This window comes from Oncorhynchus nerka, unplaced genomic scaffold (assembly GCF_034236695.1).
Source record: "Oncorhynchus nerka isolate Pitt River unplaced genomic scaffold, Oner_Uvic_2.0 unplaced_scaffold_2768, whole genome shotgun sequence".
Lineage (NCBI taxonomy): Eukaryota > Metazoa > Chordata > Actinopteri > Salmoniformes > Salmonidae > Oncorhynchus > Oncorhynchus nerka.
The window spans coordinates 8541-32399 of record NW_027038532.1 but is presented as its reverse complement, the minus strand read 5'-3'; the positions used below and the strand labels follow the sequence as shown (position 1 = coordinate 32399).

At 44.3% G+C, this 23859-nt stretch overlaps 1 long non-coding RNA gene across 1 annotated transcript; it reads left to right on the top strand.

Annotated features, from left to right (window-relative positions):
• The first annotated feature begins 12034 nt into the window (after window positions 1–12034).
• LOC135567005 (uncharacterized) lies at window positions 12035–22822 on the top strand. Its single transcript, XR_010462234.1, has 3 exons — window positions 12035–12436; window positions 14540–14614; window positions 22721–22822. It is a non-coding gene; the product is annotated as an uncharacterized LOC135567005 (long non-coding RNA).
• Window positions 22823–23859: the final 1037 nt, after the last annotated feature.

Below are 23859 nucleotides of genomic sequence, written 5' to 3'. Positions count from 1 at the left end.
ATGTTATGAGCATTTTACGCAATGGCAAATGCACCCCCGATGCAACGCTTTGTTTATGGCCTACACATTGAAAGTACTGAATTTAAATGGAAGTTCTGGGGGTGGTAGGCCCATGTTTTGCAAAACAACATAAAAGGTGATACACTAAGTTTACATACCATAACGTCGCAGTTGAGCTGAAACTATCCTTCTATAAGATCATGAGAGTTTTTGAACAAGGTCGAACGGTACACCAGTATCTATCTGTACGTTAGAGCTATCGTCGTCATCTCTAACGCACAGGTACTTGGACAGGTCGCAGGTATAGTTACATCCCTGCTCTGATGACTCCTGTAATTCAACCAGATATAAGGAGAACAGGCCAATAAACTATAACTGCACAGTCACAATACCTATTACTGACCATCTATGTTCACCCTAAAATCCATAGTCATACCCAATCATTAACATCGGTTCAATAAACTCTGCCCTGCCTATATAGAGGACTTCAATAAATAAGGGTGGTACCTAAAAAACGAACTTAAGGACATATTGCCCTCTTGTGGTTAGTAAAGATAATGACGTGATCCCAGACTTCAAAAGTTTCTGACACCAAACTCTCGCGAGGCTCGGTCCAGAAGTACCGCTATGAAATGAACACTACAGACTAATAGTCTGTTTTTATGGTTTAAACCTGTCTCGCGGAACCCCTCGCCAACAGCCAATGAAATTGCAGGGCGCCAAATACAAATCAACAGAAATCTCATAAATCAAATGTCTCAAACATACAAGTATTAGGCACCATTTTAATGGATCGTTGAGGTTATTGACCTTTGGCCGAGTTTTTAATCTATAACAGACAGTGGATAGTAAATAAAAAATGTATTTGAATACTGTACTTTGTTTCAAAGCATTGTTCCAAAATAATTTAGCAAATTCAACCTGATCAAATAATCTGTATAAGAAGGAGGAAAATAGGAATGTACTATAATTTGTTTAGTGGATTCCCACCCACAAACCTGCTTTACAACATACACTATATATTTTTTTTAAAGTATGTGGACACACCTTGAAATGAGTGGATTCAGCTATTTCAGGCACACACATTGGTGGTCTAAACACACAGCCATGCAATCTCCATAGACACACATTGGCAATAGAATGGCCTTACTGAAGAGCTCAGTGACTTTCATCGTGACACCGTCATAGGATGCCACCTTTCCAACAAGTTAGTTTGTCAAATTTCTGCCATGCTAAAGATGCCCCAGTCAACTGTAAGTGCTGTTATTGTGAAGTGGAAACGTCTAGGAGCAACAATGGCTCAGCTGCGAAGTGGTAGGCCACACAAGCTCACAGAACGGGACCTCCGAGTGCTGAAGCACGTAGAGCGTAAAAATTGTCTGTCCTTGGTTGCAACAATAACTACAGAGTTCCAAACCGCCTCTGGAATCAATGTCATCACAAAAACAGTTTCGTCGGGAGCTTCATGAAATGGGTTTCATGGCCAAGCAGCCGCATACAAGCCTAAGATCACAATGTGCAATGCCAAGCGTCGGCTGGAGTGGTGTAAAGCTTGCCGCCATTGGCGTAATGAATCACGCTTCACCATCTGACAGTCCGTCGGACGAGTCAGGATTTGCCAGATGCTAGGAGAACGCTACCTGCCTGAATGTATAGTGCCAACTGTAAAGTTTGGTGGAAGAGGAATAATGGTCTGGGACTGTTTTTCATGGTTTGGTCTAGGCCCATTAGCTCCTGTGAAGGGAAATCTTAACGCTACAGCTTACAATGACATTCTAGATGATTCTGTGCCTCCAACTTTGTGGCAACAGTTTAGGGAATGCCCTTTCCTGTTTCAGTATGACAATGCCCTTGTGCACAAAGCGAGGTCCATACAGAAATGGTTTGTCGCGATCGGTGAGGAAGAACTTGACTGGCCTGCACAGAGCCATGACTTTAACCCCATCGAACACCTTTGGAATGAATTGGAACACTGACTGCAAGCCAGGCCTAATCGCCCAACATCATGCCTGACCTCACTAATGCTCTTGTGGCTGAATGGAAGAAAGTCCACACAGCAATGTTCCAACATCTGATGGAAAGCCTTCCCAGGAGAGTGGAGGCTGTCATAGCAGCAAACGGGGGACCAACTCCATAATAATGCCCATGATTTTGGAATGAGATGTTCGACGAGTGTCCACATACTTTTGGTCATGTAGTGTACATTAGGCCTACATGTCATAAAGTATATGGCATACTGGAGGCATACTTTCAGTGCCAGTTCTGTTTTGAAACCTTGTACGCCTATGCATGATGTCCATTTTGCAATCAATTACTTTGAAAAATCATGGAGAAACATTCAAGAAATTCACAAAACGTTAAGAGTCTGATCATTTGTACTATGACACATTTGTTGTTAATTATTGCCTTCTTTGATAATAAGAATTTGTGTTGTTAATTTCAGCAGACAGTTTAGAAGTCTCACTCTAGTTGTAGGGGAGAAGTATGTTGTGAAGAAGAAACATAACATTCTAGAATGGTTGAGGAGGAATGACATCAACTGTGAACCGGTATGTGGATCAAATTGTCAGATACCCCTGGATTTCTCCTCCTCTCATGGCAGCAAAATGAACTGCATGAAATGTATTCAACTTAACAGTGTGAAACTGAATTAAATGTAGACAGTCACATGAGTAAGAGGTTTCCAAGTGTAAAGAACACAACCTTCATGATTGTTTGGAGTTCTTTGTTGATTATCTTTTCATATTGAAACAATCAGAGCGTGTCACACATAGCACTGCTCGGTTCAGCAGGTGGACAAAGGGCTGCAGTGGCCATGCTCGGGTGTCTTCATCAGATGGGCATGGATGACCTGCTGGACTGCCTCCTGTATGTGCGTGTGGTGTCTGAGTCCACCTGGTAAGCACAGACAGATACCGTGTATTATCGTACAGTAAATATATACATTAGAACACAAGTAGAGAGCAAGTAGGTTCAGGGAAAGAAATCTTAAATATGTATTTAGCAGTAAGGAAATGCATTGATTTTGATAGCACGTTATAACCCACAATTATCATTGCACACACACACACACACACACACACACACACACACACACACACACACACACACCTTCCCTGTTCAAAGAAGTTGCCTGTCGTCCAGACAAAACGATTGAGACCATAAAGGGACCCAGTGTAGGCTTTGGAGAGGTCCAGTGTTGGTTAACCGACAGAGTGGAGGTGGAGGGCTTTCTCTCTCACAGACGTCTAGGGTGTCTTCACAGCAGCCAGGGTCATGAAAGAGGTCAGCACCATAGACAAGCAGTAAAATCACATTACAAAAACATAAAAATACACCTTATGGAACAGTGGGGACTGTGAAGAGACACACAGAGGCACAGACACACTCATACACACACACACATGATAACGTACGCACTACATACACACACATGTACACATGGATTTTGGTTTGTAGATATGTGTGGTAATAGAGTAGTGGCCTGAGGGCACACACCTAATGGGTGTGAAATGTAATGGCATGTTTTTAAAATTTTGCTAGACCCCAGGAAGAGTACCTGCTGCCTTGGCAGGAGCCAATGGGGATCCATAATAAATACAAATGCATCCTGTATTAATTCCTATGCTCAGTAATAATTTTGTCATTGTTTATCCACAGTTCACTGTGCATTATTGCAGTAGTTTACACTCATTACAACCTCTGTTTCCTGTATAATTTCCTTTGTCTTTGATCAGATTGACAATCGGTGTCTTTCTGAGGAGTCACAGAGAGATGCGACCAATCCCTACCCCATCTACAGTGTCATAGAGAAATACTGCTTCATAAATGGACCTATGGAAGGTCCATATGTGTGTGTGTGTGTGTGTGTACTTAGTGCAAGTTGACACATGACAGTCATTAACTACTTGATTAATTGAATTTCTTTTTGTGAAGGCAAATATACACTGAGTGTCCAAAACATTAGGAAAATTGAGTTTCACCCCCTTTTGCCCTCAGAGCAGCCTCAATTTGTCTGGGCATGGACTCTACAAGGTGGTGAAAGTGTTCCACAGGGATGCTGGCCCATGTTGACTGCAAAGCGTCCCACAGTTTTGTCAAGGCTAGATGGCCTTTGGGTGGTGGACCATTCTTTATACACACAGGAAACTGTTGAGCGTGAAAAATCCAGCAGCATTGCCGTTCTTGACCCACTCAAACTGGTGCTCCTCGGGTTGAGAACCAGACCATGTCCCCGGTGCGGAACACGTGGGCCTCACTGCGGTGACGGTCAGCGCTCTTCTTCTGCCGTCCACTCTCCTGACGTAGTGATTCCTGGACGGCCCTCCAGGTCTCCTTAGAGCGCTGCACCCACTCCACCGCAGGAGCCTCGGTCTGGCTCTGATGCCATGGTGCCAGAACCGGCTGGTACCCCAACACGCACTGAAACGGTGACATGTTGGTAGAGGAGTGGCGTAGTGAGTTCTGGGCCATTTCAGCCCAGGGGACGTATCTCGCCCACTCCCCCGTCCGGTCCTGGCAATACGACCGCAGAAACCTACCCACCTCCTGGTTCACTCTCTCCACCTGCCCATTACTCTCCGGGTGATACCCCGAGGTCAGGCTGACCGAGACCCCCAGACGTTCCACACTCGGGATGTGAACTGGGGACCCCGATCAACGATGTCCTCGGGCACCCGTAGTGCCGGAAAGACGTAGGTGAACAGAGCCTCCGCAGTCTGTAGGGCCGTAGGGAGACCGGGCAACGGGATAAGACGGCAGGACTTAGAGAACCGATCACAACGACCAGGATCGTTGTGTCTCCCTGAGACAGGGGAAGATCAGTGAGAAAGTCCACCGATAGATGGGACCACGGCCGTTGTGCAACGGGAGGGGTTGTAACTTCCCTCGTGGCAAGTGCCTAGGAGCCTTGCTCTGGGCGCACACTGAACAGGAGGAGACATAGAATCGCACGTCCTTAACTAAGGTGGGCCACCAGTACTTCCCCTAAGACCCCGCACTGTCCTCGAAATCCCGGGTGACCCGACGAGGTAGACTATGAGCCCACCGAATCAATTGATCACGAACAGCGGCGGCACGTACCTACGACCCTCCGGGCACTGTGGAGGCACAGGTTCCCCCCTTAGCACCCGCTCGATGTCCGTATCCACCTCCCATACTACCGGTGCCACCAGCCTAGCCGCCGGAATGATAGGAGTAGGATCAATGGACCGGTCCTCGGTGTCGTAGAGACGGGACAGTGCGTCGGCCTTAGTGTTAAGGGAACCTGGTCTATACAAGATCGTGAATCTAAATCTGGTGAAATACATGGCCCACCTTGCCTGACGAGGATTCAGTCTCCTAGCTGCTTGGATATACTCCAGGTTACGGTGGTCAGTCCAGATGAGGAGGAAAGGGTGCTTAGCCCCCTCGAGCCAGTGTCTCCACACCTTCAGGGCTTTAACCACAGCCAACAACTCCCTGTCCCCCACATCAGAGTTTTGCTCCGCCGGCCCGAGCTTCTTCAAAAAAAAAAGCATGGGGGCGGAGCTTCGGTGGAGCACCAGAGCGCTGTGAGAGCACGGCTCCAACCCCAGCCTCGGATGCGTCCACCTCCACTATGAACGCCAAAGAGGGGTCTGGATGCGCCTACACCGGCGCGTCGGTGAACAAACGAAGGAAAGCTCCGTCCGCCTCTGCCGACCACTGCAAACGCACAGGCCCCCCCTTCAGCAGTGAGGTAATGGGAGCCGCCACCTGACCAAAACCCTGGATAAACCTCCGGTAGTAATTGGCAAACCCTAAGAACCGCTGCACCACCTTTACCGTGGTCGGAGTCGTACAATTACGCACGGCCTTGACGCCGTCACACTCCATCACCACCCCCGAGGTGGAAATGCGATAACCCAGGAAGGAAACGGCTCGTTTGGAAAACTCACATTTCTCCGCCTTCACGTATAGGTCATGCTCCAGCAGTCACCCAAGAACTTTGCGCACCAGAGACACATGCGCGGTGCGTGTAGCGGAGTAGATCAAAATATCGTCAATATACACCACCACAGCCTGTCCGTGCAGGTCCCTGATAATCTCGTCGACGAAGGATTGAAAGATGGCTGGAGCATTCTTTAACCCATATGGCATGACGAGGTACTCCTAATGGCCAGATGTGGTACTAAATGCAGTTTTCCACTCATCTCCCTCCCGAATACGCACTAGATTATACGTGCTCCTGAGGTCCAGTTTCGTGAAGAACCGCGCCTCGTGAAATGATTTCACCGCCGTAGCAATAAGAGGTAGTGGGTAACTAAAACCCACAGTGATGGAATTGAGACCTCGATAATCAATGCACGGACGCAAATCACCCTCCTTTTCTTCACAAAAAGAAACTCGAGGAGACGGGTGACATGGAGGGCCGAATGTACCCCTATCCCAGAGCTTCCATGACATATGTCTCCATAGCCAAGGTCTCCTCCTGGGACAAAGGGTACACGTGACTCCTGGGAAGTGCAGCGTTTAGCTGGAGGTTTATCACGCAATCCCCCTGTCGATGGGGTGGTAATTGGGTCACCTTCTTTTTACTGAAGGCGATAGCCAAATCGGCATACTCAGCGGGAATGCGCACGGTGGAAACCTGGTCTGGACTCTCCACCGTCGTCACACTGATGGAAACTCCTACACACCTGCCTGAACACTCATCAGACCACCCCTGGAGAGCTCCCTGTCTCCACGAAATCCTAGGATTGTGAATAGCCAGCCAGGGAACCCCCAGCACCACCGGAAACGCAGGTGAATCGATAAGGAACAGACTAATTCGCTCCTTTATGATCCCCCTGCGTAATCATCTCCAGTGGAACCGTGGCCTACCTCACCAGCCCTGACCCTAACGGTCGACTATCTAAGGAGTGCACGGGGAAGGGGGGGTCTACCTGTACTAACGGAATCCTCAACCTCTGGGCGAGTCCGTGATCTATAAAGTTCCCAGCTGCGCCTGAATCGACTAGCGCCTTATGCTGGAGAGAAGGAGAAAACGTAAGGAAACAAATTAATGAAAACATGTGACCAACAGGAAGCTCTGGGTGAGTGTGGTGCTGACTCACCTGTGGTGACCGAGAAGTGTTCTGCCTGCCCTCTCAACTCCCAGATGGACTCCTCCAGCACCGACCGGAAGTGTGCCCTCTCCGGCCACAGCTGGTGCTGGGGGAGCCTCCTCCTCCGGTCTCCCTAGATGCAGCCCCCCCTAGCTCCATAGGTATGGGAGCGGGAGAGCCAGGAGGTGGAACAGACAGGACCTTTTCAGAACGTCCGCAAGCAGCCAGCAGATTGTCTAGCCGGATCGACAGGTCTATAAGCTCGTCCAGGGTGAGCGTAGTGTCCCGACAAGCCAGCTCCCTGCGGACGTCCTCTCTCAGGCTACACCTGTAATGGTCTATCAGGGCCCTGTCGTTCCACCCCGCTCCAAGGTTCCCTGCCTGAGATGGAACAATATCTCACCTGCCGCTCGGCCCTCCGGAGGGTGATCGAACACGGCCCGGAAACGGAGGGTGAACTCCGGGTAGTGGCCCCTCGCCGAGTCGGGCCCGTTCCAGACGGCATTGGCCAACTCCAGGGCTCTACCCGTCAGGCAAGAGACGAGGACACTCACGCTCTCCTCGTCCGAGGGAGCCGGCCGAACGGTGGCCAGGTAAAGCTGGAGTTGGAGCAGGAATCCCTGGCACCCCGCCGCCGCTCCATCGTACTCCCTCGGAGGTCGCAATACGGAGGGCGCTGGTACCGGATACCGCTGGAGGAGGTTGTAGCGTTGCAGGTGGGAGTGTTGGAGGGGAAGTAGGGAGACCACTCCTCTCCCAGCGGTCCATCCTCTCCATCATCTGATCCATCGCTGATCCGATGCGATAGAAGATGGCCGTGTGATGAAGGACATGCTCCTCCATCGTGGGGAGAGGGGTGGTCGCTGCTCCTGCTGACTCCATTGTAGTGGTGCGGGATTCTGTAACGCTCGAAGAGTGATGGGTGTGGAGTCAAGCGCAGAGAGCAGAGGATTCGGGAAAAACGCTTTAATGTCCAACAGAAATAGCGTACAAAGGGGTAACGCTGAACACAGGCGTAAAACACTCTACCCAAGTACAAACTGGTACATACGCCGGACAGCGAAAAAAACCCAACAATAAACAGGAACACCTGTTGACATAACATCAAACAAAAAGGGGAAAAAGGGATCGGTGGCAGCTTATATATTTTTTATGTAACCTTTATTTAACTAGGCAAGTCAGTTAAGAACAAATTCTTATTTACAATAACGGACTCCCAGGGCCAAACCCTAACTCGGACAACTGTGGGCCAATTGTGCGCCACCTATGGGACACCTAATCACGGCCGGTTGTGATACAGCCTGGAATCGGAACCAAGGTCTGTGGTGATGCCTCTATCACTGAGATGCAGTGCCTTTGACCACTGCGACACTCGGGAGCCCACGATATCAATATTGTTTGATCAATATAAGCAAAGAATATCATGATATCAGTTGATCTTTCTGTTAACCTACACTATTATGCAAAAAAAAAACATATGACTGTTCTGCATGCACAAATTCCTCCCGCAGAACTTTTAGATAGGGCTTTACCTGTACAGAGCACATGCCCCTTAAAAAAACATCTATACAGTTTTGTCCTTGTTGTTCTGAACCAACGTCTCACAAGTCGTCGTTAAATTCGTATTAAATATGTGTAATTTAATTAGCTCTTACGATGTGGCCATCTATTGCTTCTATGTAACTAAATAATCAGTCAGGTTTGTTCAACTAGTCTGTGACCGCGGTTGCAGATTTTTTGGTTTGAGTACCTGCTCCCCAAATGGTCTGTGCACGTAGGTTTACGCTCCTAGAACATTCACTCCTGGCCCAGGTGGCAATTAGCGAGCAGTTCTCTGCCCAGAGACATTTACAATGGGTTTTTTTTTTGTAAACCGATGTCAAATCGTATCGAAAAATCTAAATGATCGATAGATTTTCCATATTGGTGCCCATCTCTAATAGATCATACATAGATACAGTATGTTGCACTTTTACGTGTTATAGTTAGTGTTGGCCCTGTTATAAATACTATGTAACAGATACATGAACACCTGTGATAAATATGTATGTTCTTCAATGGTGATGTCACTAATTACAGATATCTTGGGATGTGCTTTGACAGATGAAAAGGAGATCACAACCGACTGGATTAAAGGTATTACTCTGTGCTCTTAGATTGGTACAGAGGAGAGAAACAATTAGAATAAATGAAAGGAGAAAAATAATCAATATTATTTGTCATCTGGAACAAAAATAATTTGGAATATATTTATCCCAGCGCTATCCCGTGTCCCCCAGAACTCGGAGACAAAGAATGGCACTGTATCTGGTTCTGTATCCAGTCACAACTATGATTGTTTGTGATGCTGCTGATGATGACAGTGATAATAAGATAGATTGGTCATACTTGTTGTACTAGTGGTACTTGTGAGAGTAGCATTACTATAGGAATATTCCATCTGTCTACTTTGCAGACAAACCAAATTAAACCAATACACATTTTACACTGGAGCCAGAGAGCTTGAAAATGAACTGGTGAAGTGTTTGGAGATGTGATGTTCAGCGCAGTGGACATATTTGAGGCAAATCTACCCTTAATTCCCACTTAGAAATCTCTTTTGACGTATTATACTATATTTCTATCCAAATGTGACACCCGCGGCCTAGATGGTTCAGCCACATTCAAGTCTTCATCCGAAATGGCACAGTATTCCCCTATGTAGTGCACTACTTCTGAACAGAGTCCCTGGTTCTCGGTCTAAAGTAAAGCACTATAGGGAGAATGTGATGCACTCCAGGGACTATTAAAAAAGGCGACAGTGTGACAAATGAAAAAGACCATCCAAAGGACTGCTACGTGTCTGAGTGCAACCGAAAGTGACCCCACCATCATATACATGCCCCTCTTCAATATGTAGAATTGTAAAGGTATGTCATCACATTCTATGCTTTCCTTCTCTTTGTGTATCCTTTCTTTGCTTGATGTGTCTGATCCTGATGTTTCTCATCACGTCTCTAGGTGAGGAGGAAATAAAGAAGGAGATGGTTGAGTACACCACATTTGTACTGTCTTACATTGTAGGGAAGATGTAACACCTTCTAGAAAAGGCATCTGCAAACATGAGAAACAATAAGGGGAAAATCCTCAGGGAGATTGAGGCGGCTATCAAGCGCAGGCAAGAAAATAAGTGAATTTCATATGTAACAATGAAATGGCTATTGAATTACTAGCCTGCAGTTAGAATATTAGTATTGACATTAGTGGCAACATGAGTTCTCATAGGAACCCATAGTTACCAGTGGCCCCAAACTCCAGTCTGTCATACAGTATAGGCCTACACCTTAGTCCAACACCTGATCCAGTGGAAAGCTGACTACCAATTATAGGGTCCCAACAATAATTGTTTTCTCAACTCAATTATATCCAAGCCCTATAGGTGTTACAATGGGACTATGTACAGTATAGTCTACAATGGGTGGAATACCTCCATGTTTGTATATTGGCAAAAAAAAATCCTGGAGATGTACTAGCTAAGTACAACCACCAGATGTCTCTAAGTGTTCACATTATCCATTAATTTGCATTGAATTTATTTTCTAGCTATGTGGGAAATTATGAAATGTATCTACATGTATCTACATTTTTCCCAATATTATGGGCTAGGTAGGTAGGTAGGTAGGGATTAAGTTATATTGTTGTATTGTGTAGGCCTGTCATGATTTGTGGGTATCATAAGCACAGATTTAATCACACAAATTAAAACTTGTAGCCTCATAAATATGGCCATTTGGCAATACATTACAAACTGCCAAAACGTAGGCTACATGCCATTCCTGTTAAGATGAATTACTACATGAATTAATAAAAGTAAAGAATACAGATTCAGAGTAGCTTATCTATTGACTGATCATTTTTTTTCACACCTTGCTGGCATGTCACTGTCTCATGGCAACATGGTCTCAGAGTATTTCGTATTATTTTATACGGAAATCCGAGACACTACATTTAGTATGATATGTTTCCTTTCGTATGGTATGTATTCATTTGTGGATGAGGACAGAGGAGCCTCTTAAAGAAGAAGTTACAGGTCTGTGAGAGCCAGAAATCTTGCTTGTTTGTAGGTGAACAAATACTTATTTTCCACCATAATTTGCAAATAAATTCATTAACAATCCTACAATGTGATTTTCTGGATTTTCTTTCTCATTTTATCTGACACAGTTGAAGTGTACCTATGATGAAAATTACAGGACTCTCTCATCTTTTTAAACTGGAGAACTTGCACAATTGGTAGCTGACTAAATACTTTTTTGCCCCACTGTATATAGCCTTGTCGATTTGACAATGTTTAAATTGAAATGGTGCTTGGTGTAACTCTGTGGTTCTAAATCAGTAGTTGTTTAGTAAACTGTTGAAAACATTAACACGCTTGACCATGCTGCAGGTCACATAACTGCTTGTTACATGGTATATTTTCTCTGTGGACTTCACTGGACAGATGTTGCTCTCCGGTTTTGTGACGAAACTAACATATGTGTATTTGAAATTATTTGCCACTGTGTGACTTGTCTTTTTCTTGTCACGGTGGCGTATGAACGAATAGCTTATAAAGCAAACAACGCAATTTTCACGTAATATGGCTTTTGTACTGCCTTGGCTTCCTCAGTAATATTACCCATGCACCGCTACTGAGTAGTTGCAAAGTACCTACAAATAAGTAAGTAGTTGCTAATTAGCTCAAATGCAAAAGCTGTCTGTGATAAGATTTGACCATGTAACCTTTTGAGTTTCTAGACTTTTGCGTTATGTCACTCAACCACCACCACCAACCACTTTCCTTTCGTTTTTGCCTTAAGTAACCTACTATCTTATATAAGCATACCAAACATAAAGTATTGCACTAATTTGAGTGTCCCGTACTTACGTTTACTATGCTACGTCTAGTCCACGAGACCAGTCTGCCCATGGTGATGGTCTGCGGCACGCAGTGACAAGTTGAGTCCACTCAAAGATAGCCAGTCATGTAGCTTTAGTTCGTACTCGGTCTTCAAACACATTCAATGGCGAAGCGAACGACGGCATCGTGTCGTAATTATAGAATATATTTTTTTTATTGCTCACATTACAACGTGTTTTGAGCGGTAGTGGTTTTTGACGCGCGTTCTTTTGGCATACCATTTTGGCAGAGCGCGCCCCACTCTGAAAGTGACACCTTGGATCGTTGACGGATTGGGGAAAATGCCTCATCAAAGTTTGTCATCGTTAAGAACTCAAACTTTACAATTAATATATTTAAGCTTTTGCAAAATTAACTTGGAATGAATGAAGAATGCATATCGTTTGGGAAATATTTTTGATTTTTCAAGCATATTTCATCTGTACATCAGGTAAGCCTTGAAGCCTGCGGTTATTACATGTAATTAATGAGGTGAAGTGATGAACTTCAGGGCTTGAACAAACCCCAGAATATTGTAACACATTTAAATGTATTTGGATAAGGAAATACAGAATAGTCTTCTGTTGATGATACGGTTGCAACTGTAAACCGTGCAATGTAGGGCACGGGTGTTGCAGCTGTACCAATAATTGTTTCAATGTAGGTTTAAGCATGACGAGTCTTTAAAGGTCAATAAAGCAAATCTTTGCTCCACTTGCGCGTGAGTTGGCAACACAATTACTGTAATCGTTGATTATCTAGCCATTCTCGTGAATCTTAGTCATAGTATTATATAATAGGCTATTTGTGTTTAGGATTATAGATTTTTTTTGTCCCGCCCCCAATTTGGTACAAATGAGAGAACATTTACAAAATCTCTTTGCGCCTGTAAAATTTGTAATGCTGAGATTAGATTCAACATTAGGCGTTGCTCTTTACATGTTGCATGGATATCATTATTACCCACATCTTACATCATCCTAGGAGGCCTCTTTCCCAAAATAAGCTATGACAGAGACTCATTTGTCAATAAACATACTTGAAAAGTTCCATCTAATTTCTGTTCTTATTTACATCTGCCAGACAGCAATAAATTGTATATTATGTTCTTACCATCATGACCGCTGACATGATGTTTAGTGTGAAGAACAGCTGACCGTGGGGCTTGACCCCAAGATCCAGAAGTGCAGAGGGCAAGTGATGTACCACAAAACCCTGGGCCTGTGATAGAGGCAGTAGAGCCACTCACATAAACAGTGTTTCAGTATTCTCTCCCTTCGAGACTTGTCCATTCGCACAGAGCACCGTCTGCAAACCAGCGCCCTAGAAACCTCCGGGATGATCCCATTGCTGCCTGCCACCAATGTAGCAAGAGAGTAAGAGAGAGGACAACTGACAGAGGGCACGATCCCCAGATCCTGTGTGGTGCAGAGGCAGGTGCTCTACCACCTGTACCACAACAACTTGGCCTCAGGGCAATTCATAGGATTTGGGATCTAAATGTGTTCCCCTCCATTAAGTATGATATGTTATGAATGGAATAGCTGTTGTACAATATCATATGAATTGGAGGACGTGTAGTATCACATCTTACCCTGCCGAACAATATCATATTTAATTGGATGATGAAATGTATAATGCATCTTGGATGACGTATAGGGTGGCAGTAGCCTAGTGGTTAAAGTGTTGGGCCAGTCACCGAAAGGGTGCTGGATCAAATCCCTGAGCTGACAAGGTAAAAATCTGTCATTCTTCCCCTGAACACTGCAGTTCATAAGAATTTGTTCTTAACTGACTTACCTGGTTATAAAAAGGAAGTACTATACATCTTGCTCTCATTCCAGGCTGCTTGTTCTTTTGTTAGCATTTGTGGTAAGGACAAAGGTTAGGAGAATGTACATTGCAGGTTAGAATTAGGTTGAAGTTAGGGAAAGTGTTAGCTTAAATGCTACAGTTGTCCCCGACCCAACTCGAACACACAACCTTTGGTTGCTTTATTTTTATACTTTTTTTTCAGATTTTTCAGAGGGTGCCTCCGTACCCTCAGCACCCCTAATCAAAATCAAATCACATTTTATTGGTCACATAGACATGGTTAGTAGATGTTATTGTGAGTGTAGCGAAATGCTTGTGCACCCTACTTCCCTTGGTTATGGACCAACCTCCCTACTTTTCATTTCTGTCTTAAGTAACCAGACCATTATTATTTGTAACGTAACATATCCTATTAAATGGAGGTATCCACTTGAACGTTCCAAACCCTACGTCTCTTTAATGTGGTCAGGCTGACCACAAAAGCCAGGGCCTCAATTCAGTTTTTTATCTCTAATCTCTCTCATTGTCTCTTTAAAGGTAATATTAAACTTAAGAAGAAGTGAAAGTTAATAGTGTTCTAACAAGTGAGTTGCACTATTGTAAAGTGGCTGTTCCACTGGATGTCTTAAGGTGAACGCACCAATTTGTAAGTCGCTCTGGATAAGAGCGTCTGCTAAATGACTTAAATGTAAAAATGTAATGTAAATGTTTCTGTGGTTTTGTTTTTTTCCTACTGCAGCACAGCTAATTTCACCAAAAATTCATGATGGTTGGTGGGCGTACAAAGATGCAGTCCAAGGGAGCTTTGTTCCAGGTAATTATTTTCGATGTTGAACAAACACTGACATCACATGAACTCAAAGCCTTGGTGTCCACATGGCCCACTATTCAGAGATGGTCCTATCAGTTTTCCACATTGATTCAATGTCATCATATTTCATTATTTTTGTTGAACTGACATGGAAACAATGTTGATTCAACCAGTTTTTGTCCAGTGGGTTGTTTTGTAACAGAAAGCCAGACCAAACATTCCTCTCTGTTTTGGGAAGGGAACATTTCTTGTTAACCAGGAGGGTTCACTTGTTACTAACGTTCTTGCTCTTGGACAGTGTTATTGACATGGGCTGGCTTCTTCCTCCGCTCTCTGTCTCTGCAGCAGGAGCTTCAGGTTCACTACTGTTCTGACTGCAGGTCTTATGAAATTTTTATCACAGCCCTCTCTCCATCTTCCTCCCTCCCTGTGCTTCTTCATTCCATAATCAAGGGGAGCACAGACATACAAGTATACAGAAGAAGAATGGCAGCACAATGAATAAAATCGAGGTCTCAGACCTTTTCAAGGAGGAAGGATCGAATGACCAATATAACTATGGAGTCAAGTGCAGTCTGGTAAAATTTCAGTAATACAACATAAGGCTGTTGTTCGTTAAAAGGTACATTTGACATAACTATTATATCATACACAGAAAGGTGACTTCCTGTTTGCAGGAATCAACTTCTTGTTTTGCAGGAATCAATTGCCAAGACTTACACTATTGTCAATAGGGTCAGGGTGATACCAGTATGACAATGTTTTTTCCATAGCAAAAATGAAAATGAAGCAGACCAAACTCTGTGATCCTTTGAAAACCTGCTCTATGTAAAATAGTTTGTGCTATATCTTGGGAAATAAATACATGTGACTCTGAATCGTACCTGGCTCCACGAGGGGGCTAAAGGGGGCCTAGCCCCCCTCAGATTTAGCTCTTTTTAAAACTAAAACTATCTTCGCTGTCAGCACAATGGACAGGGTGCACCACTGTGGGTGTAGGGGGGGCTATGGAAAGCCACTGGAGCAGTTAGGTATGACTCCTTTGAGTTTCCATAAAAAGCGGGAAAAAATGCATCTCATTTCTGTGGTATGCTAAGTGAATAACGTTGTACACCTCGGCATGTAATATTTGATTTAGATTTATAAGGGCGGGGTCAAGTTTACCAGTTTAAGTGTTGGCGGCCCAATTGTCTCCTTCCTGCTCCTCTGTTCTTCCTATGAGTGAGGTTTTCATCCCGACATTGACTGACACTGAATTGATGATGACCTAGCTCTCTCCGGAGCCTGGAGAGGGTGGCAGGGTGTACTCTGTCCCTTTCCTTGGGCTTGGAGAGAAAAGGACTGCACTGCAAAAATGTTCCTGGGAGTGGCACGGAAGTTGTCACAGCTGGGGAGTCTGGAGACAACCCCAGTATCCACTGGAGACAACCCCAGTATCCACTGTGCATTGTTCAGGAGAGAATTCTCTCTTACCTGCTAGAAAAAAAGGTCCACGTGGGGAAGTTTGTACCCCTGCATTGCCAAAAGGTTATTGGATGGTGTTTAGGGGGAAAGTGTTCATCTGCCTTGGGGCACCTGCTATGATGGTCCTTTATTTGCTCTGTTAATCTACATTCACCAAATGGACATACCATGTTGGTCAATGTGTATCATGTACCCAGTGCTCGTTTAAATATCAATATAAATATCGCCGTCATCTTTGAAACCCCAGTGCTGTGTAAAATAAATCCAACTCATTTGCATCTCTACCTGCCTCCTCCTGCTGAATATGTGTCCTTGTGACTGCTAGAAGGACCCTATTTTACACTGACACGGCGTAGCGGAGATAGATTACAGACTTCGCGCCAACCTGTCCCTTCAAAAGCACTCAATGATCTCGGAGTCTCTGCATTTGAACTTTGTTTATTTTGGTAAAGCGTGATAAGCAGAATTAAATATAATTCCAGTGTAAGAACACCCCAAAATGTATCCCCCTCGCCAATTTCCACTGCCCCTTACTCACTTTATCCTGGCGCCGGTTCTGCTCTGGATGACAACATAATGATGTTTGTTTTGTTTCCTTTGCCACGATACTAACGAGTATCACGATACTGCTATCATCCCACCCCAATTGTCAATGTGGGCCTCAAGGAATGGTGCAAATTTGGATGAGCCAATGGGCTCCTATAAGGATATGTGACACCAGCAGAAACTGCTGCCTCGAGGGCCAGCGCTGTTCTCAACTGGTCCATGTTTAACCCTGTCATTGGATTACCTTAGGAGAAAGGCCTATTTATTAGCTGTGACAGATAAGCACAGCAGGTGACACAGAGGCCTTTGGAAGTCTTTTGTAGAAGGTTGTGGGATGCTCCCTGACCTTTAACTTTATGTCTGCTGCTAGTGTATAGTGTGTGGACTCACGAGGAGAGCCCTTTCAGCCTCTCAGCCTAGGTGCGGGGAAGCTTCCTGTTTATCACCACAGAGACCTTTACACAGGAGAGGAGACATCCACACACAGCAAGTGACAGTGACTCTGTGTATGTGCTGTGTGTCATATGGGTGGAAGCCAAGTTGGTGGGATGTTTTTGCTATTGTACATTCATTCGCCTCAAGCCCTTTTTGATGAAAACGGGGAAACTCTACAGCTAGAATGTACATTTGGAGCCATCTAATTTAAGACTTAACTTTTTGAAATAGAAAGGAAATCGAATTGATCTAAACAGGCTCAAGAAGAGTGCAGTTATGCCTTAGCCCATTAACTTTTTGATACAGATTTCAATTCAACTGAACCTTTTGTCAGAAACAAAGGTATCACCTTCCTTCTGTATATTCTTACAGGAGCATAACTCTGTATTATTATTTGTATGTGCTGCAGTCTTGGAAAGTAGGTCACCAAGTTAGTGATCACAGCCAGCTCTCTCTCTCTCTCTCTCTCTCTCTCTCTCTCACACATATACACAGATGCCCTTGCAAAGACTGAGGGGCAAAAAAGAAGTGCGGAAGGAAGAAACAGAATCCCTCCCACGCAAAGAGTTCTGGGGGAATTTAAATGGAATGGGAAGAGGCTAGAATAGAATCATGATTCCTATGCTCTCAAAACTCTTGGTGGTATTTAATACTAATGGTATTAAAAGGCCATATTCACAGGACACTTTACATTATTCACTCTCACTCAGAGCTATAATAATGTTATCCCCTCTTCCTCCTTTTCCCACCCACCGACTAATGTGATGAACATACATATGTTCTAGCATATTGCTGCTATATTTCTACCTGCAGGTATGGCGGCCTGGAGGATGAGCGGATAGGTTTGGTATTGGAGCAACACTAGCTACAACATTGTCCTCAAAGCTAAAACATTGTGTGAAAGTGCTAGATTATGGCTGGCATTTAAGACCGTTAACAACCAAATCATTTGTAGGCGAGCCAGCCAAGTAATTTACAGCTGTGATAAAGGAAGATGCTCAAAAGAAAGGTTAGAAAAGCAGTGGCTTATTCCTCCTTGCCGTGTCAAAGTAAGATTTGATTTGTTTGAGGGCTGAGCAAAATAACCTCCTACAGCAGATGGTGTTAAATCCTCTATGATGATAAGAAGGTCTAGACCTAGGAATATTATCCTGTCAAACCAGAAGCTTGTCAGTAACCAGGTTTACATTAAACCTTTACATTCCATCGCTAGAGTTGAAAATGTGATGGAAACCCATCTAAATCGTGGTATCCAATTGTTAGTAATTACTATCTTGTCTCATCGCTACAACCCCGTACGGGCTCGGGAGAGACGAAGGTCGAAAGCCATGCGTCCTCCGAAACACAACCCAACCAAGCCGCGCCCCTTCTTAACACAGACCGCATCCAACCCCAAAGCCAGCCGCACCAATGTGTCAGAGGAAACACTGTGCACCTGGCGACTTGGTTAGCGTGCACTGCGACCGGCCCGCCACAGGAGTCGCTAGTACACGATGAGACAAGGATATCCCTACCGGCCAAACCCTCCCTAACCCGGACGACGCTAGGCAAATTGTGCATCGCCCCACGGACCTCCCGGTGGCGGCCGGCTGCTTTTAAATAAATTGCTCCATGGAATTATCCCTTGGCTTACAGCACCCTTTTAAGTACTGTTTATTGAAGAACAATTCTACCTTCATCATTACTCTGATTAATAGCAGGTAATGGAGGCTGGTAATGGCTTACATCAACACCATTATCCCAGAAACCCTAGACCCACTCCAATTTGCATACCACCCAAACAGATCCACAGATGACGCAATCTCTATTGCACTCCACACTGCCCTTTCCCTCCTGGACAAAAGGAACACCTATGTGAGAATGCTGTTCATTGACTACAGCTCAGCGTTCAACACCAAAGTACCCTCAAAGCTCATCACCAAGCTAAGGATCCTGGGACTGGATCCCTCTGCAACTGGATCCTGAACTTCCTGACAGGCCGCCCCCAGGTGGTGAGGGTAGGTAGCAACACATCTGCCACGCTGATCCTCAACACTGGAGCTCCCCAGGGGTGTGTGCTCAGTCCCCTCCTGTACTCCCTGTTCACCCACGACTGCATGGCCAGGCACGACTCCAACACCATCATTAAGTTTGCTGACGACACAACAGTGATAGGCCTGATAACCGACAACGATGAGACAGCCTATAGGGAGGAGGTCAGAGACCTGGCCAGGTGGTGCCGGAATAACAACCTATCCCTCAATGTAACCAAGACTAAGTAGATGATAGTGGACTACAGGAAAAGGAGCACCGAGCACGTCCCCATTCTCATTGACGGGGCTGTAGTGGAGCAGGTTGAGAGCTTCAAATTCCTTGGTGTCCACATCAACAACAAACTAGATTGGTCCAAAGACACCAAGACAGTCGTGAAGAGGGCACGACAAAGTATATTCCCCCTCAGGAAACTAAAAAGATTTGGCAGATCCTCAAAAGGTTCTACAGCTGCAACATCGAGAGCATCCTGACCAGTTGCATCACTGCCTGGTACGGAAATTGCTCGCCCTCCGACCGCAAGGCACTTCAGAGGGTAGTGCGTACGGCCTAGTACATCACTGGGGCAAAGCTACCTGCCATCCAGGATCTCTACACCAGACGGTGTCCGAGGAAGGCCCTAAATATTGTCAAAGACCCCAGCCACTCCAGTCATAGACTGTTCTCTATACTATCGCATGGCAAGCGGTACCGGAGTGCCAAGTCTAGGACAAAAAGGCTTCTCAACTGTTTTTACCCCCAAGCCATAAGAATCCTGAACAGGTAACCAATGGTTACCCAGACTATTTGCATTGTGCGCCTTCCCCCTCAACCCCTCTTTTACACTCTGCTACTCTCTGTTTATCTTATATGCTTAGTCATTTTAACTATACATTCATGTACATACAGTGCCTTGCGAAAGTATTCGGCCCCCTTGAACTTTGCGTCCTTTTGCCACATTTCAGGCTTCAAACATAAAGATATAAAACTGTATTTTTTGTGAAGAATCAACAACAAGTGGGACACAATCATGAAGTGGAACGACATTTATTGGATATTTCAAACTTTTTTAACAAATCAAAAACTGAAAAATTGGGCGTGCAAAATTATTCAGCCCCTTTACAGTGCAGCAAACTCTCTCCAGAAGTTCAGTGAGGATCTCTGAATGATCCAATGTTGACCTAAATGACTAATGATGATAAATACAATACACCTGTGTGTAATCAAGTCTCCGTATAAATGCTCTCTTATGTTAAACTGCATGATGGATCATCAGCTATTCCTCCACTTTAATTATATCCACAATACCTTAGGAAAGCATTACACTGGAGTCGGGAGTGTCTCTGCACAGTTCAGCAGGTTCAATAGACAGAAACCTGTCCCAATTTTGTCTTCTTTGTTTATGCTGCTTCGAAAATTGGAAATGTAATCCCTACGATCTGAGGAGGATTTCCCTGGTCATTTTGATATAAAATCAGAGTGAATTTTGTGAATTGTGATTGCTGTGAATTGGCCAGTCCTCAGTCCTAGTGGTCTCTCCAGACCCATTGACATTTATGTTCTCATTTTAGTTTGTTCTCTGTAACGTTATGTTTATATCCTGACTATTTTGCTCTGGAAAAACCTCTAGGCTTCAATTAGCTGCATATCCCAACACGTGTTGTGAAGTCTCCCTAGAGGTAGTTGTACTGTAGGGTCTGGTTTTCAGCGCTTGGCTGGGACGTACTGCATTGCACCTGCTGCATGCACCTGCTACCTGATCCAATAATATACCTGTACTGGAATAGAGATCATGATCACTATGCAGCATGGGTAAAGGGGGTGAGAGTTCACACGTGAGGATTTAGACATACTTAAACTTTTCTCGCTGAGTTTTCTAATGGAAATTGTTGTCTTTCCTGCTCAGCCTCAGTAATGTCCAGGTGCATCTCTAAGCACCTTTCGCTGCCAAAACAATAACGTTTGTTTGAATCTGCCCTATGAAGCATCCTTAACAATGAATGCTTCATCATTTATTTAGATGTTTTTATCACTCTTGCTCCACCAAATCAACAATCAATTAAAGTGGTTCAAAAGTTAAAACAACAGTTTTATTGCCATGAGTTGAGTGTAATGCTATCTTTTTTTCCCCTTTGAGTATGGTTCTCACATATCCTCTCTTGCTTGCGACTGTTGTGCTCACCAAAAGCCACTGAGTGGGATTACAACACAGTTACATCACTGTTTCAGGACACAAAGGCGTTTACATACTGTATGTCACATTACCTCGTTTTTTGGCAAAAGTAATAATTGCTGCCAAAATACTGCCTACGAAACTATCAACAACCGTGTTAGTTTTTTCCCTGGATCAGTTCGTTAAAACAATGATAGTTTACTTAAAAATGCCTAGGCTTCATTTTGTGTGAATTTGACTAAACATTGTGTTTTTTTGATAAACACTATATTGAACCCACTACACATGAAGCTACAACTGGTAAACAATGTGGTGGCTCAGAAAGCAGGAAGATATGGAACATGAGCTTTGTTGACATTCAGAAATTCCAACATCATTCCAGATCCTCATCTACTGTATTTCATTATTATGCATTAAGAGTAGTTTGGCCAAGATCAGCATGTAATATAGGTCACTGATCATCTTAGGGTGGCTAATCCATTGCTTATTAGCTAGTTGAATCTTTATTCAGATTATTTTGAGAGTTCCCTACTTAGCAGAATCACTAGCAGATTGATTCATTTGCTGATTCTTAATTCTGAAATTGACTCCTAGTCATGATTTCCTCTTTTTGTAGAAACATCTATAAGGGGTTGTGGCACTGATCTGATAGTCCTTAACCACCATTGGGCTTTGCACATGAAGGCATGCCCCTTGCCCATGAATTAAGAGCAATGAAAAAGTACTGGTTGTCCCAGGAGTCTCCGTCCGACAGTTCAGATGAGTATCAGCCTCTAATCCCTATACTAAGGGAGAGAACGTAATAGTCCTGAACCCTCATCTGCTTCACAGCTGGGCGGCCCACTCCATTCAAGCTGACCCACGTGATGTAATCACGGCTGGATGATGTCACACGTGTCAGAAAGGGGTAGTGATGGCACTCTTGAGGCCTGCCACATCTGTCACAGCTGCCCTGCTCCTGTGCCACTGCCAGGCTCTGACCCATACTAAGAGGAGAGGAGGGTTCTCCCCAGTCCCTTCTGTCATGTGCAAGTAACGAGGGACGGATAACTAAGATTATTTCAGCTGATCTTAAATCAGATTCTGGAAGCGTTTAAACTGATTCTGATATAGAGGGATTCTATCTAAATCTAGTAGGATCTACATACATACATACATACATACATAATCAACTTTGGCATTACTCACGTGCCCTTCTCTCAAAATAGCTCTTCCTAGTACTGTACAATCATAATATGGAATGTTGTACTGATGGCATACTCCATACTCTAACTGCTGCTGTTTTGGTTACAGTAAGGCAAGGACTTTAATTAAAGGGATATCTTTACTTAATTTCCTTACTCAGTGTTTCCTCCTCAGTGGTTCCTGTCAAAGTGTTGATAGTCCAAGTGCTGTTTTAAGAACTTACTCATCTCACACATCAACATGATATTAGACATTAGACATGATAAAGGACATTGAACTGTGCTTGTTGTCCACAGTACCATCCTTCTGGGGCCTAGTGAATTCCGCCTGGAACCTGTGTGCCATGGGAAAGAGGCAGTCGCCGGTCAACGTCGAGACCAGTCGCATGATCTTTGACCCCTTCCTCACCCTCTACGTCTCAACACAGGCGGACGCAGCAAGGTAAGGAGATTGTGGAAAGCTTGATCTTAAACTACCAGATTATTCTTGAGCTTGTAGATCTGAAGGGCATCAGGACTTAAACTTCAGGAGACGTTGATCGTCTGGATGCTATTATTGGATTCCAGTTGTGTGTGTTCATATTACATTTACAATGGGTAATGAGGACTAGTATGCTCAGCCATCATCAAAACAAGGTGTAGGTGGGGAAAATTATGTTTACAGAATAAATGCTTCTAGATTTATAGTATGAAGTAACATCAAATTAAAACATCTTCTCTCAGAATTATTTCGACTACACCGACTGGGTGAATTTTCTAAATGTCACTAAGCAACACCCCCGCTATCTGGCCCCATGGCTCTCCTTTAGTTGTACATCATGCTCTGCTTTCACAGTTGCCTTCTGAATCTCTCCCATCCCGATCCCATCAAATGACCCATATAGCAGATAGTATTTATTGTAGGATTTCACTAACATTATCAAAGGGTGTTGACAGGATGCCCCAAGCTCAAGCTGCAAGCTGGGGACAAGGGGCATGACCATCGTTCACCACAGGGCATAAAGTCCACTAGGGAATAGGGAAATCACTAATCATGTAAAATGAGAATGACAACAGAATTACACTCAGTACTGTAGTTCAAATGGTGACAATTTAACTATTGAGCCTATTTGATGCAATTACATTTTATTGATGTATCTTTTGGTTCTTAGCGGGGTTGTGTGAGAATGAAAATGGACTTATTGTAAGGTATGTGGTGACCATTTTTCAGAGAACAAAACACTTTGATTAAGAGAGTCCACCTCCCCCAGCATTTGGTTCCCATGAATAGTACTCTCATTTTGTTAGAATCAGAAAACTACCACAAGGAGCCAGGGAGGATTGGCAAAGAACAGTACATATAAGAGAGGGTTAAATTCTCTTTGTAAGTCTTGTTTTATGATTAATGTGTGCATCTGCTGAGCGAGAGCGCAGAGAGCTGGGCCATCTGTGCTGGC